This window comes from Sciurus vulgaris, assembly GCF_902686455.1.
Source record: "Sciurus vulgaris genome assembly, chromosome: 4".
In the NCBI taxonomy this organism is placed as follows: domain Eukaryota; kingdom Metazoa; phylum Chordata; class Mammalia; order Rodentia; family Sciuridae; genus Sciurus; species Sciurus vulgaris.
The window spans coordinates 84,785,405-84,800,784 of NC_136464.1; positions in this window are offsets into that span (position 1 = coordinate 84,785,405).

Consider the following 15,380-nt stretch of genomic DNA (forward strand, 5'->3'; position numbering starts at 1 on the left):
TCCTTTCACCCACCCTCTCCCCTCCCCTCATTTCCCTCTATACAATCCAATGTTCCTCCATTCTTCCCTTAACCAACCCCAATTTGTATCAGCATCCCCTTATCAGAGAAAACATTTGGCCTTTGTTTTATTGGGATTGGCTTCTTTCACTTAGCATAATATTCTCCAACTTTATCCATTTACCTGCAAATGCCATAATTTCATTCTTTATTATGACCAAGTAATATTCCATTGTGTACATAGTCCTCATTTTCCTTATCCATTCATCTACTGAAGGGCATGTAGGTCAGTTCCACAATCTAGCTATTGTAAATTGAAGTTCTATAAACATTGATGTGACTGTGTCACTGTAGTATGCTGACTTTATGTCCTTTGGGTACAAACCAAGGAGTGGGATAGCTAGTTCAAATGGTGGTTCCATTCCAAGTTTTCTGAGGTACCTCCATCCTGCTTCTAGAGTGGCTACACTAATTTGCAGTCCCACCAGCAGTATATGAATGTACCTTTCTTCCCACATCCTCACCAACACTTATTTTTGCTTGTGTTCTTGATAATTCCCATTCTGATTGGAGTGAGATGATATCTTAGAGTAGTTTTGATTTATATTTCTTTAATTACTAGAGATGTTCAACATTTTTTCATATATTTGTTGATTGATTGTATATCTTCTTTTGTGATTTGTCTGTTCAGTTCCTTTGCCCATTTATTGGTTGGGTTATTGGGGTTTTTATGTTAATTTTTTACATGTACTGGAGATTTTTTATATGTTCTTTATATGTACTGGAGATTACTATTTCTGATGTTCATATATTAAAGATTTTCTTTCACTCTGTAGGCTTTCTCCTCACATTATTGATTGTTTTCTTTGCTGAGAAGAAACTTTTTAGTTTGAATCCATCCCATTTATTGATTCTTGTTTTTTATTTCTTGAACTTTAGGAGTCTTGTTAAATAAGTCAGATCCTAAGCTGACATGATGAATGTTTCAGCCTGATTTTTCATCTTTTAGGTGCAGGGTCTTTGGTCCAATTCCTAGGTCCTTGATCCACTTTGAGTTGAGTTTTGTGCAGGGTGAGATAGAGGTTTAATTTCATTTTTCTGCAAAGGGAATTCCAGTTTCCCCAGAACCATTTGTTGAAGAGGCTATCTTTTCCCCAATGTATATTTTTGGAACCTTTGTCTAATATGAGATGACTGTATTTATGTGGGTTTGTCTTTATGTCCTCTATTCTCTGCCATGTGTCTACCTATCTATTGTGGTGCCAGTTACTATGCCATTTTTGTTACTGTGGCTCTGTAGTATAGTTTAAGATCTGGTATTGTGATACCACCTCCTTCACTCTTCACTCTTCTTGCTAAGGATTGCCTTGGTTATTCTGGGTCTCTTATTTTTTCAAATGAATTCCGTGATTGCTTTCTCTATTTTTATTAGGGAAGACATTGGAATTGCTTTGAATCTGTGTTGTATGGCCACTTTGACAATATTAATTCTACTATCCAAGAGCATGGGAGGTCTTTCCATCTTCTAAGGTCTTCTTCAAGTTCTTTCTTTAGTGTACTGTAGTTTTCATTGTTAGAGGTCTTTCACCTCTTTTGTTAGATTGATTCCCAAGTATTTTATTTTTATTGAGGCTATTGTGAATGGGGCAGTTTTTCTAATTTCTCTTGCAGTGGATTTGTTGCTTATGTATAGAAATGCATTTGATTTGTGGGTGTTGATTTTATATCCTGTTACTTTGCTGAATTTACTTACTAGTTCTACCAGTTTTCTAATGGATTTTTTTGGATCTTCTAAATACAGAATCATGTCATCAGCAAATGGTAATAGCTTGAGTTATTTTAAAATCTGTCTTCAGAAACAGTAGAGAAAATGTAGCTCTTCTAACAACAAGAAACTCCAAAGGAGCTTCAGCACAGACACAAAGCTATCATTACTGGGAAACCCAAGCATACCTGCAGGAGAACCTGTTTCCTGGATCTACTCAATAATGACATGAGGCAAGTCCAATTTTCTTTAGAAAGAAAAAAAGGAGACTTCTTTTTTCTGTAAATGCATGTGCATGAAAAGATGTACTTAAAAAATGAAACCTAAAAAATTAATAGATAAAACCTTAGCAAACAAACCAGGACAGGATGAGGTTTAACTTCTTTAAATAGTCTTCCTAACATAATGCCTCTCTGACACATTCATTATTGGGTAACTGGGAAGGAGAATCTTCACATTAATAATGAAAAGAGACAAGATTAATGGACACAAATATTCTTTCAAATATTGGAAATTATATACCAGGGTCTTTTGGAGCAAGGAAAAGGAAACTACCACCAGGTTTTTTTCTATAGTTCAAGTGAAGGCAATGCAGGGCCATTATCTTCTCACTTGAGATTTTCTAGTGGTCAGAGCAAACACTACTATTGAGACCATTTATTTCTTTAATTTAATTTGTATTTTGTGGTGCTGGGGATTGAACCCAGTGCCTTGCACATGTGAGGCAAGCACTCTACCAACTGAGTTATAACACCAGTCCCCATTTATTTTTAATTTATGAAATTAAATGTAGGACAAAAAGATTTTATGAGAAACACAATAAATGCTTTCGATAATGTGAGGTTATTCTCATTACATTCTGGAATATGTAAAATTTTTTTTTGGTTTTTTCAAAATATAGAATTCACATATCAATATTCTGTTTTCTCACGAAACTGAGAAAAGCAAGTGTACTATTAAGAAAAAGCAGACAGGTAAACTTAATACTTTCCTGATTATTTGTATAGGAGTAAATACCATAGAAAACACAAGACAGTATAGATAGCCTATGTAACTTGAATATTGCCATAACTGGTTGATGAAAATTAAATTGGAAACTGAAATAATTGACATTTCCTATGGAAAACTCTGAATAATTTTCAATGTCTTAAAATTAAAGGATGACATATCCTAGGGAGATTTTCTTCATTGCATTTTACAGAGCACGGTTGTCTGGTTGAATATAGTATCTTCTACAACTACCAAAAACCTTACTAAGGAGAGATCCAAGATGGTGGACTAGAGGGAGGCTGAATTCCTTTCACTCCATAACTTGGGTTTCAAGCAGAAGATATCTGTTTTTTGGTGAGGCAGTTTTTGGCTGCTTATCAATCCCCTGCTGTTTACCCCATTTGTCTACTGCGAACACCTGCAATCTGCCAGCATATCAACTACTTTTTGAGTGCAGATTGCTCACTGTCTGGTGCCTACCATCCTCCATTTGCCTGCCCCTGCCTGTCCATTGCCTACCTTTCACCTACCCATTACCCACTGCTCCAGGTTCACTTGCCAATCGTCGGACAGTAGCCAGCAGACTGACTGCAGACCACCAGTGGAGCACTAGCTTCCTGCTCTTACATGGAAGTTCACTGTCACAGTATCTTCAGGTTTAGTTACACATGGCTGCTGCCATTTTGAGACAACAACCATGACGTGTAGGACCACTGGCCAAACTGACTGAGCCCCGTCTCCAGGATCCTACAACCGGACCAACCACAGCCCACCTCCAGGATCTCCAATGGACCATAACCACACCCTGTGCTACAGCTCTCCATTTGCTAACACATTTGAAAGCCAGGGTGGCCATCTTAGATAATCCTGGAAGCTGTATCTCCCATCCTTAGGTGGGGCAAATCTCATCCTGAGATGTCTGCTGGAGACTGGAAGCTCATTGTCAGGTACCTCACATACGTCAGTTCTACTGAAGAGTGGGAGCTTTGAATACTATATGACTGTTATAATGTAGATTTTCTTTTTCTCCTTATTGAAAAATTTTAAGTTTTTATTTCTTTACTTTTCTTGTTCTCTTTTTCTTTTGTTTACCTATTCCCTCGGACTCTCTCCCTTTTTGCATGCTAACAACCAACTTCTTTTGATTACACTCTCACTCTTTCTGTGATCTAGAACTTCCATATATTCTTTTCTTATCCCATTAACAGCTGCATCCTACACCCCTCCCCATCCTCACTGCCCTCCATTAGAAACTGCAGACCTTATTGCAAATCTATTTGTTATACTGAAGATAATAATTGAACTCATTCTGTTTATTATGACAATATTGTCAATGTCCTCATAGGAGCTATTTGGTTTAGGGTTGCATATTGTCTGAACTAGGCACTGCTAATATTGATCTCCCCTTCAAAGAAAGGGTTTTGGAAAACTATAGGGTCACTATAAGTCTATAGGGGGGAAACTGCAATACCCCAGATCTGTACTGCTAGAGGGGAAGGCACATGTACAACATAAAAAAACAAGGGAAGAAAATGATCCAAACAAACCTAGATTCTATATTGATAGAATCCAGTGACAGTATGGTGGAAGAAATGCCAGAAAAGGAGTTCAGATTATACATAATTAAAATGATTCATGAAGCAAAGGATGAGATAAGAGAGCAAATGCAGGCAATAAATGATCACGCCAATAAGCAGTTGAAAGAGCAACTGCAAGAAGCAAAAGATTATTTCAACAAAGAGAGATTCTCAAAAAAAAAAAAAAAAAAAAAAAAAAACCAAATGAAAAAACTTGAAATGAAAACAATAAGCCAAATAAAAAACTCAATGAAAAGTATCACCAACAGACTAGACCACTTGGAAGACAGACCCTCAGACATTGAAGACAAAATATTTAATCTTGAAAATAAAGTTGCCCAAACAGAGAAGATGGTAATTAATCATGAACATAATCTCCAAGAACTATGGGACATCATGAAAAGACCAATTTTAAGAATTATTGGGATTGAGGAAGGCACAGAGATACAAACCAAAGGAATGAACAAACTATTCAATGAAATAATATCAGAAAACTGCCCAAACCTGAAGAATGAAATGGAAAATCAAATTCAAGAGGTTAAGAAAACACCAAATGCACAAAATCACAACAGATCCACACCAAGTCACATTATAATGAAAATGCTTAACATAGAAAATAAAGATAGGATTTTGAAGGCTGTGAGAGAAAAGCATCAGATTACATATAGGGGGAAACTTATACGGATATCAGCAGATTTTTCAGCCCAGACTCTAAAAGATAAAAGGGCCTGGAACAACATAGTTCAAGCTCTGAAAGAACATCGTTGACAACCAAGAATCCTATACCCATCAAAACTGACCTTCAGATTGAAAGACAAAATAAAATCCTTCCATGGTAAACAAAAGTTTAAAAAATTTATAAGTATTTTGCACTACAGAATATTCTCAACAAAATATTCCATGAGGAGGAAATGAAAAACAACAATGTAAGTCAGCAAAGGGAGGAACTACCTTAAAGGAAGAACCATTCAAGGGAGAAAACAAGTCAAGTAAAAAACCAAATATAAGCCTAAATGACTGGTAATACAAATCATATCTCAATAATATCCCTGAACATTAATGGCCTAAACACATCAATCAAAAGACATAGACTGGCAGAATAGATTAAAAAGACCCAACACTATGTTGCCTTCAAGAGACTCATCTCATAGAAAAAGACATCCATAGACTAAAGGTGAAAGGATGGGGAAAAACTTATCATGCACATGGTCTCAGTAAAAAAGCAGGGGTTTCCATCCTTATATCAGATAAGGTAGACTTCAAGCCAAAATTAGTCAGAAGGGATAAAGAAGGACATTTCATACTGCTTAAGAGAACCATAAATCAGGAAGACATAATGATCTAAAATATTTATGCCCCAAACAACGGTGTAACCATGTACATCAAACAAATTCTTCCCAATTCCAGGAATGAAATAGACCACACCACAATAATTCTGGGTGATTTTAACACACCGCTGTCACCACGGGATAGATCTTCCAAACAAAAACTAAACAAAGAAACCATAGAACTCAATAACATGATCAATAACATAGACTTAATAGACATATATAAAATATTCCATTCATCAACAAGCGAATTCACTTGCTTCTCAGCAACACATGGAACCTTCTCGAAAATAGACCATATGTTGTGCCACAAAGCAGTCCTTAGGAAATGCAAAAAAAATAGAGATACTGCCTTGTGTTCAATCAGATCATAATGCAATGAAATTAGAAATCAATGACAAAATAAAAAACAAATTACTCCAACACCTGGAGACTAAATAATATGCTATTGAATGAGGCATGGATAACAGAAAACATCAGGTAGGAGATAAAAAAAATTCTTAGAGGTAAATGAGAATGGTGATACAACATATCAAAATCTCCAGGACACTATGAAAGCAGTACTATGAGGAAAATTCATTGCATGGAGAGCATTCAAGAAAAGAATAAAAAGTCAACAACTAAATGACCTAACATTACAGCTCAAAGCCCTAGAAAAAGAACTGAACATCACCAAAAGTAGTAGAAGACAGGAAATAGTTAAAATCAGAGCTGAAATCAATGAAATTGAAATAAAAGAAACATTTCAAAAAAATTGAAAAAACAAAAAGTTGGTTCTTGTTAAAAGTAAATAAAATAGACAAACCTGTAGCCACACTAAAAAAGAGAAGGAGAGAGAAAACTCAAATTACTAAAATTCATGATGAAAAAGGAAATATTATGACAGATACCACTGAAATACATAACATAATGAGAACCTACTTTGAAAATCTATATTCCAACAAAATAAGAAATACTGAAGATATCAACAAATTTCTAGAGACATATGCTCCTCCCAAACGAAACCAGGAAGGAGTACATACAGAATTTAAACAGATCGATATCAAGCAATGAAATAGAAGAAGCCATCAAAAACCTACCAACCAAAAAAAAAAAAAAAAAAAAAAAAGCCCAGGACCAGATGGATTCTCAGCTGAGTTCTATAAGACCTTCAAAGAAGAACTCATTACGATATTTCTCAAAGTATTCCAGGAAATAAAAAAGGAGGGAACCCCATCAAACTCATTTGATGAAGTTAATATTACCCTCATATTCCAACCAGACAAAAACACATCAAGGAAAGAAAATTTTGGACCAATATCCTTGATGAATATAGACAAAAAATCCTTAACAAAATCCTGGCAAACCATATCCAAAAACGTATTAAGAAGATAGTGCACCACAATCAAGTGGAGTTCATCCCAGAAATGCAAGGTTGGTTCAATAGCTATAAATCAATAAATGTAATCCATCATATCAATAGACTTAAGGATAAGAATCATATGGTTATTTCAATTGATGCAGAAAAAGCTTTCAACAAAATACAACACCCCCTCATATTCAAAACATTAGAAAACATAGAGATAGTAGGAACATACCTCAACATTGTAAAGGTTATTTATGCTAAGCCCACAGCCAACATCATTCTTAATGGAGAGAAACTGAAAGCATTCCCTTTAAAAACTGGAACAAGGCAGGGAAGCCCTCTTTCACTTCTTCTATTCAACATGGTCCTTAAAATACTAGCCAGAGCAATTAGACTAAAGAAATTAAAGGGATATGAATAGGAAAAGAGGAACTCAAGCTGTCACTCTTTGCTGATGACATGATTCTCTATTTAGAGGATCAAAAAAACTCCTCTAAAAAACTTCTAGACCTCATAAATGAATTCAGCAAAATAGCAGGATATAAAAATCAACAAACATAAATATAAAGCATTTTTATAAATAAGCGATGAAACGTGAAAGGGAAATGAGGAAAACAACTCTGTTCACAATAGCTTCAAAAAAAAATAAAATACTTGGGAATCAATCTAACCAAAGAGGTGAAAGATCTCTACAATGAAAGTTACAAAACATTAAAGAAACAAATTGAAGACCTCAGAAGATGAAAAGATCTCCCATGTTCCTGGATAGGCAGAATTAATATTATCAAAATGGTCATACTTCCAAAGGCGCCATACAGATTTAATGCAATTCCAATTAAAATCCCTATGACATTTCTCATAGAAACAAACAAAAAAAAAATCATGAAATTCATCTGGAAGAACAAAAGACCCAGAATAACCAAAGCAATCCTAAGCAGGAAAAGTGATACAGGAGGTATCACAATACCAGACCTTAAATTCTACTATACAGCAATACTAACACAAATGGCATGGCATTGGCACCAAAATAGGTAGATCAATGGTACAGGATCGAAGACACAGAAGTAGTTATCTCATACTAGACAAAGGTGCCAACAACTTACAATGGAGAAAAGATAGCCTCTTCAACAAATGGTGCTGGGAAAACTGGAAATCCATATGCAGTAAAATGAAATTAAACCCCTTTCACCCTGTACAAAACTCAACTAAAAATTAATCAAGGATCTAGGAGTTAGACCTGAGACCCTTCACCAAATAGAAGAAAAAGTAGGCCTGAATCTCCATCACATTGGTTTAGGACCAGACTTCCTTAACAAGACCCCCATAGCGCAAAAAATGAAAGCAAGAATCAATAAATGGGATAGATTCAAACTAAAAGATTTTTTCTCAGCACAGGAAACAATCAATAATGTGAAAAGAGAGTCTACAGTGTGGGAGAAAATCTTTTCCACACACACTTCAGACAGAGCACTCATCTCCAAAGTTTATATAGCACTTAAAAAACTTTACACCCAAAATACAAAGAACCCAACCAATAAATGGGCTAAGGAAATGGGCAGATACTTCAAAGAAGAAGATATACAGGTGATCAACAAATATATAAAAAAGTGCTCATCATCCCTAGTAATTAGAGAAATGAAAATTAAAATCACCCTAAGATTTCATCTACTTAAAATTAGAATGGCTATTATCAAGAACACAAGCAATAGTAAGTATTGACGTGGATGTGGGGAAAAAGGCACACTCAAACATTGCGGACAGAGTTGAAAATTGGTTCATCCACAGTATGGAAATTCCTCAGAAAGTTTGGAATGAACCCACCATTTGACCCAGCTATTCCACTCCTTGGTTTATAACCAAAGGACTTAAAATCAGCATACTACAGTGATGCAACCACATCAATGTTCATAACATCTCTATTCACAATAGCTAGATTGTGGAACCAACACTGATGCCCTTAACTTGATGAATGGATAAAGAAACTGTGGCATATATACATAGCAGAATACTACTCAGTCATAAAGAAGAATAAAATTATGGACTTTGCTGGGAAATGGATGAAGTTGGAAAATATCATGCTAAGTGAAATAGGCCAAGCCCAAAAAACCAAAGGCCGAATGTTTTCTCTGATAAGTGCAGGACAATATATAATGAGCGGGGATGATGGAGGAAAGAGAAGAATGAAGGAACTTTAGAGGGTGTAGAGGAAAATGGGGTGGAGGGGGTGGAGGACAGAAAGTTGGTAGAATGAAACATATATTAGTACCCTACGTATATATGATTACATGGATTGCGTGAATCTACATTGCGTACAACCATAGAGATGAAAAGTTGTATCCCATTTGTGTACAATGAATCAAAATGCAGTCTGTAAAAATAAAAAAGATTTTAATAAAAAAAAATTTCACTAAGAGACCCAATTTGCCCCCTTCCATCCTCATCCTAGAAGCCCCATGGACTCACTCATTACATCTGTGGATCAGAGAGGCACTCACCTGGATGGATGAGGGGCACTTGGTGTACCTGAGAATCACCTGCATAATTTTAAGGAAAGGGTGCTGTGAGCTCATCCCTGTGCAGCCTGCAATTTTAGTGTCTCTAATAGGGTGACCGTATCTCACTGGGGAACCAAGAACAATGACATTCCCAGTGGAACATTTCACTTGCCCCTTGATTGGATTCTGTGCTGGATAAGAGCCATCTGGGGAAAGTGGATCTCCAAATTACCTCTAAGTTTCTTGACAAAAAAGGTGTATTCCAATTATGTAGACAACCCCAAATTCTCTCATTTTGATCTGAAGTTCAAATTAGCCCACACCCATTCCACATGTTGTGATGCTTGCCTTCTGGGGTGAAAGATTCCTAGTGCTGTGGCTCTGAAGATCCTCTCTCTACAATGTCTAAAGTTGGCCCTCTTCCCCCTCCATTCTCATGTGGGTTACTTGGTTTCCTGACATTACCACTCATGTATGCATGATTTCCATACTGAAAATTTCAGGATTCAAGCTGTGTAACACATGAAAGTGCACTTGAAAAAAAATAGAAAACCAGATCTATAGCTGGAGGTTAAGGTAATAGCAGGCAGATAGAACATAGTAAAACGTGAGGCAGAGTCTGAGCTGAACTCAATTCTGTTGGGAAGCTGAGTGATCATCTCTCATCCTCATAAATAGAGATATAAAAGGCTTGGACTTCCTCTGAAAAAACTAGTAAAAAAAGTTTTTCCCTAAGTAATTGACATAGTATAATATAAAGATTTATAAGACTTGGAACAAAATAGAAGTCCATGGTCTAATAAAAAATAGAAACTACTACAACACTGGAGACTAAATAATACACTATTGTATGATGCATGGATAACAGAAGATATCAGGGAGAGATAAAAAAATTCTTAGAGGTAAACGAGAACAATGATATAACTTATAAAAATCTCTGGGATACTATGAAAGCAGTAATAAGAGGAAAATTCATTGCATGGAGTTTATTCAATAAAAGAAGAAAAAAGTCAGCAATTAAATAACCTAAAGTTAATCAAAGTCCTAAAATAAAAAGAAGAGCAGATAAACACCAAAAGTAGTAGAAGATGGAAAATAATTAAAATCAGAGTTTAAATCAATGAAATTGAAACAAAAGAAACAATAAAAAAATTGACAAAACAAAACATTGGTTCTTTGAAAAAGTAAACAAAATTGATAAATCCTTAGCCACACTACCAAATAGAAGGAGAAAACTCAGATTACCAAAACTCATGATGAAAAAGAAAATATCACAACAGATACTATTGAAATACAAACCATAATTAGAAACTACTTTGAAAATCTATACTCCAACAAAATTGAAAATCTTGAAGACATTGACAGGTTTCTAGAGACATATGATCCACCCAAACTGAATCTGGAGGTCATACACAATTTAAGTAGATCAATTTCAAGCAACGAAATCATCAAAAGTCTACCAACCAAGAAAAGTCCAGGACCAGATGAATTCTCAGCTGAGTTCTACAAGATCCTCAAAGAAGAACTCATTCCAATTCTCCTCAAAGTATTCCATAAAATAGAAGAGGAGAGAACCCTTCCAAACTCATTCTATGAAGCTAATATCACCCTGATACCAAAACCAGACAAAGACACATTGAGGAAAGAAAACTTCAAGACAAATATCCCTAATGAACATAGATGCAAAAATTCTTTAAAAATTTTTATCAAATTGCACACAAAAACATATTAAAAAGCTAGTGCACCATGATCAATTGTGTTTCATCCCAGGGACGCAAGGTTGGTTCAACATATGGAAATCTATAAATGTAATTCACCACATGAACAGTCTTAAAGTTAAGAATCACATGATTATTTTAATAGATGCAGAAAAAGCATTTGATAAAACACAGCACCTCTTCATGCTCAAAACACTAGAAAAAATAGGGATAGTAGGAACATACCTCAACATTGTAAAGGCTATCTATGCTAAGCCCTTGGCCAACATCATTCTAAATGGAGAAAAACTGAAACATTACCCCTAATATCTGGAACAAGGCAGGGATGCCCTCTTTCACCACTTCTACTCAACATTCTCCTTGAAACTCTAGCCAGAGCAATTAGACAGACTAAAGAAATTAAAGGGAAATGAATAGGGAAAGAATTCAAGATGTGGCTATTTGCCAAAGACATGATTCTATATTTAGAAGTTCCAAAAAACTCCATCAGAAAACTTCTAGAATTCATAAATAAATTCAGCAAAGTAGCAGGATATAAAATCAACATGCATAAATCTAAAGTATTTTTATTCATAAGCTGAAATGAAAATATTTGAAAGTGAAATGAGAAAAACAACTCCATTCACAATAACCTTAAAAAATAAAATATATGGAAATAAATCCAACCCTTTCATTCATCAGATTTGAGAAATTTTCTGATATTATTTCATTGAATAGATTATTCATTCCTTTGGTTTGTATCTCTGTGCCTTCCTTAATCTCAATAATTCTTAAATTTGGTCTTTTCAGAATATCCCATAATTCTTAAAGAGTCTATTTGTGATTCCTTACCATCTTCTCTGTTTAGTCAACTCTGTTTTCAAGATTACATATTTTGTCTTCATTGACTGAGGTTCTGTCTTCCAAGTGATCTAGCCTGTTTGTTATACTTTCTATTGAGTTTTTAATCTGGTTTATTGTTTCCTTCATTTCAAGGATTTCTTTTTTTTTTCAGAATCTCTATCTTTTTATTGAAATGATCTTTTCCTTTCTGCAATTGCTCTTTTAACTGTTTATTGGTGTGATCATTCATTGCCTGCATTTGCTCTCTTATCTGATCATTTGCTTCTTAGATCATTTTAATTATATACATTCTGAACTCCCTTTCTGACATTTCTTCTGCTGTGCTGTCTTTGGGTTCTATTGTATAGCATCTAGATTTGTTTGGGACACTTTCTTCCCTTGTTTTCTCATGCTGTTCCCATATCTTCCCCTATAGCAGTAAGAATTTGAGGAATTACAATTTTCTCCCTATCGGCTTATAGTGTCCCTGCAGATATCCAATACCTCACCTTGGGTGAGAGATCAATATTAGCAGCACATCATACAAACAATATGTGTCTTTAACCCAAATAGTCCCTATTAAGATGTTAACCATGTTGTCTTAATAAACAAAGATGATGAATTCAAATTATTATCTACAGCATAACCAATAGACTTGCATTTAGGACCACAATTTCTAATGGTGGACAAAGAGGATGGGGAGAGGTGTAGAAGATAAGGAATCTATAGAGGTACTACATCATAGGAATAGTGAATGTGGAATTAAAAGAAATAGGTTGTTAGCATGAGAAAAGGGAGAAAGAGTCTCCAAGGAAACAGATAGATAAGAGGTAAATAGTGTGAGAAAAATATTAATAAAAGAAAAAATAAAAATATAGTAGATATAATAGGAATAATCGTAATACTGCTACTAATTAAAAAAGAATTCTGCAATAAAATTATACTGTACTGTTCAAACCTCCTATTCTTCAGTAGCCTGATGCTTGAGAGGAACTTGATAATGCAGTGTCCCAAGAAGGTTGCTGTCCCACTACATCCAGGTTGGTAATAATCAATGCTTTTGGGCAAAGGTGACCCATGTACATAAGTGGTCAGGAGCAGTGCAGGCATGAGACCGTATGGGGTGTGGGCCTGGGCTCTAGACTGCAGGCCAGGGTACAGGCCTGGGCTCAGTGCTGGAGACCCTGGGCTTGATGGTGCAGGCCTGGGCTTGGCAAGTATGCTGATTTTAATAAAAAATAAAAAGAACCGAATGTGATGTAATCCAAACAGCTGGGGAGGCTGAAGCAGGAGGATCATGAGTTCAAAGCCAGCTTTACAACTTAGCAAGGCCCTAAGCAACTCTGGGACACCCTGACTCTAAGTAAAATATAAAAAGGGCTGGGGACATGGCTCAGTGGTTAAGCACCACTGGGTTCGATTCCCAATACCAAAATAATAATAATGTTAATAATAATAATAATAAATAACAACAACAACGACCACCCTAGGAAGAAGCAACCCCCTCCCTTGTTTTACAGATGCAGTTATTAAAAATTAAAAAAAAAAAAAAACCTTGAAAAATATGCTCCCAGTTGAAGTGAAGGAATATTTTCCTCTTTTATTCTTTTTTTTAATTATAAACAAATGGGATACATGTTGTTTCTCTGTTTGTCATGGAGTAAAGGCATACCATTTATGTAATCATAAATTTACATAGGGTAATGTTGTTTGATTCATTCTGTTATTTTTTCCCTTCTAAATGAAGGAATTTGAATGCAGGGAGAGAAGTGAGTCCCTTTGAGCCACAGTGGCCCAGTTGACTCAAGAGGTTTATCAAGGTCTCAGCCAGCACAGCAGGTGGCACAGGTGCCTCATCTCTGGGATTGCAGGTCATGAGGAAGTACTTTCAAGTTTCTAGATTTGTTTTCCAAGTTGTGAGTTGGAGAGTTATTGAACCCCAGGCTCCCAGCTGGAAACCCTGTGTCCTACCCTTCAGAGAGCCAGGAGCCACCTCCCACCAGAGGATTTGGAGTCTGCCACACGGATGTCTAAGCCCTTGGCAGAGTGGCCGCACACACTGCGTCTGTCCCCAGGGCATTGTTGGTCAAGTAGAGCTGGATCAAGGTGTCTTGCCCCCTAGCATGGAGGAGAGACACTCACAGGCTTGGGCAGTGAGGCCCCATCTACTGGGCCTTTGGGAGAGTCCTCATTTTATTGCTGTGCTGGGCTGGAAGGCAGGTCCTGCATGCTAGGAAAGTGCTCTCCCGCCGAGCCCTGCATTTTCATTAGCTAGAAGTTACTAAAAAGCCACTAATGGGCCCAAGGGGAGACTTTTTTTTCCCCAAAAACATACATTCAGAAGCAATGCTGGATGGGATGAGGAAGCCCGGTGCCTTTGCTCTCAAGCCAGTAGGAAGCCTGGCTAAGGACGGTGCACCTGGACACATGGATCTTCCAGGGGACAGAGGGGTGACCCTTAAATAGGAAAAGGCAGGGAAGACACTCCCACCTCAGAAGCCACCCTGCCCTGCAGACACTTACCACGGCTCCTGAACCCTGTAGGTGAGGTGCCACAAGCCCCTGTTTCCCAGATCCTTGAAGCTCAGACCCAGCTCACAGATGTGGGTGCTGCACCTCAGAACCTCTGAGAGACCCACACAGGCTTCGTAGCCCAAACAGGAAGGACGCGGGACAATCAAGATGAGGAAGAGAAAAAAGGAAAGAGCACAGGAAGGAAGCAACTGGGAATGTTCAGGATGAATATAATTAATAGAAATTGTGCACTCGTGCTACCAAAGCTATCTGCTTCCTATGCCCATGCTGACTGTACAGGGTAGGGAAATTTTATTAAATTTAATTAATTAATTAAAAAAAATTTGGTACCAGGGATTGAACCCAGAGGTGCTTAACCACTGAGACACAGCCCCAGTCATTTTTTTTTTAACTTTATCTAGAGACAGGGTCTCACAGAGTTGCTCAGTACCTTGCTAAATTGCTGAGTCTGACCTTGAACTTGCAATCCTCCTCCCTCAACCTCCTTTGTGGCTGGGATTACAGGCCTGTGCCAACTAAATCCATTTCTGAATAAACTTTTTACAGATGTTTTTCCAGGACTGAAGATTGAACTCTGGGGGCACTCTACCACTGACCTATATCCCCAATTCTTTAAAAAAATTTTTTCTTAATATTGAAACTGGATCTTTCTAAGTTTCCCATGCTGGCCTTGAACTTGGTCTGCCTGCTCGGCTTCCCCAGTGATTGGGATTACAAAATATACAGCTTTCCTGACTGTGGTGGACTTTGAAGGGACCTCAAAATAAGTAATTCAGTTAAAACAAAGTCATTGACCCCACATGGCC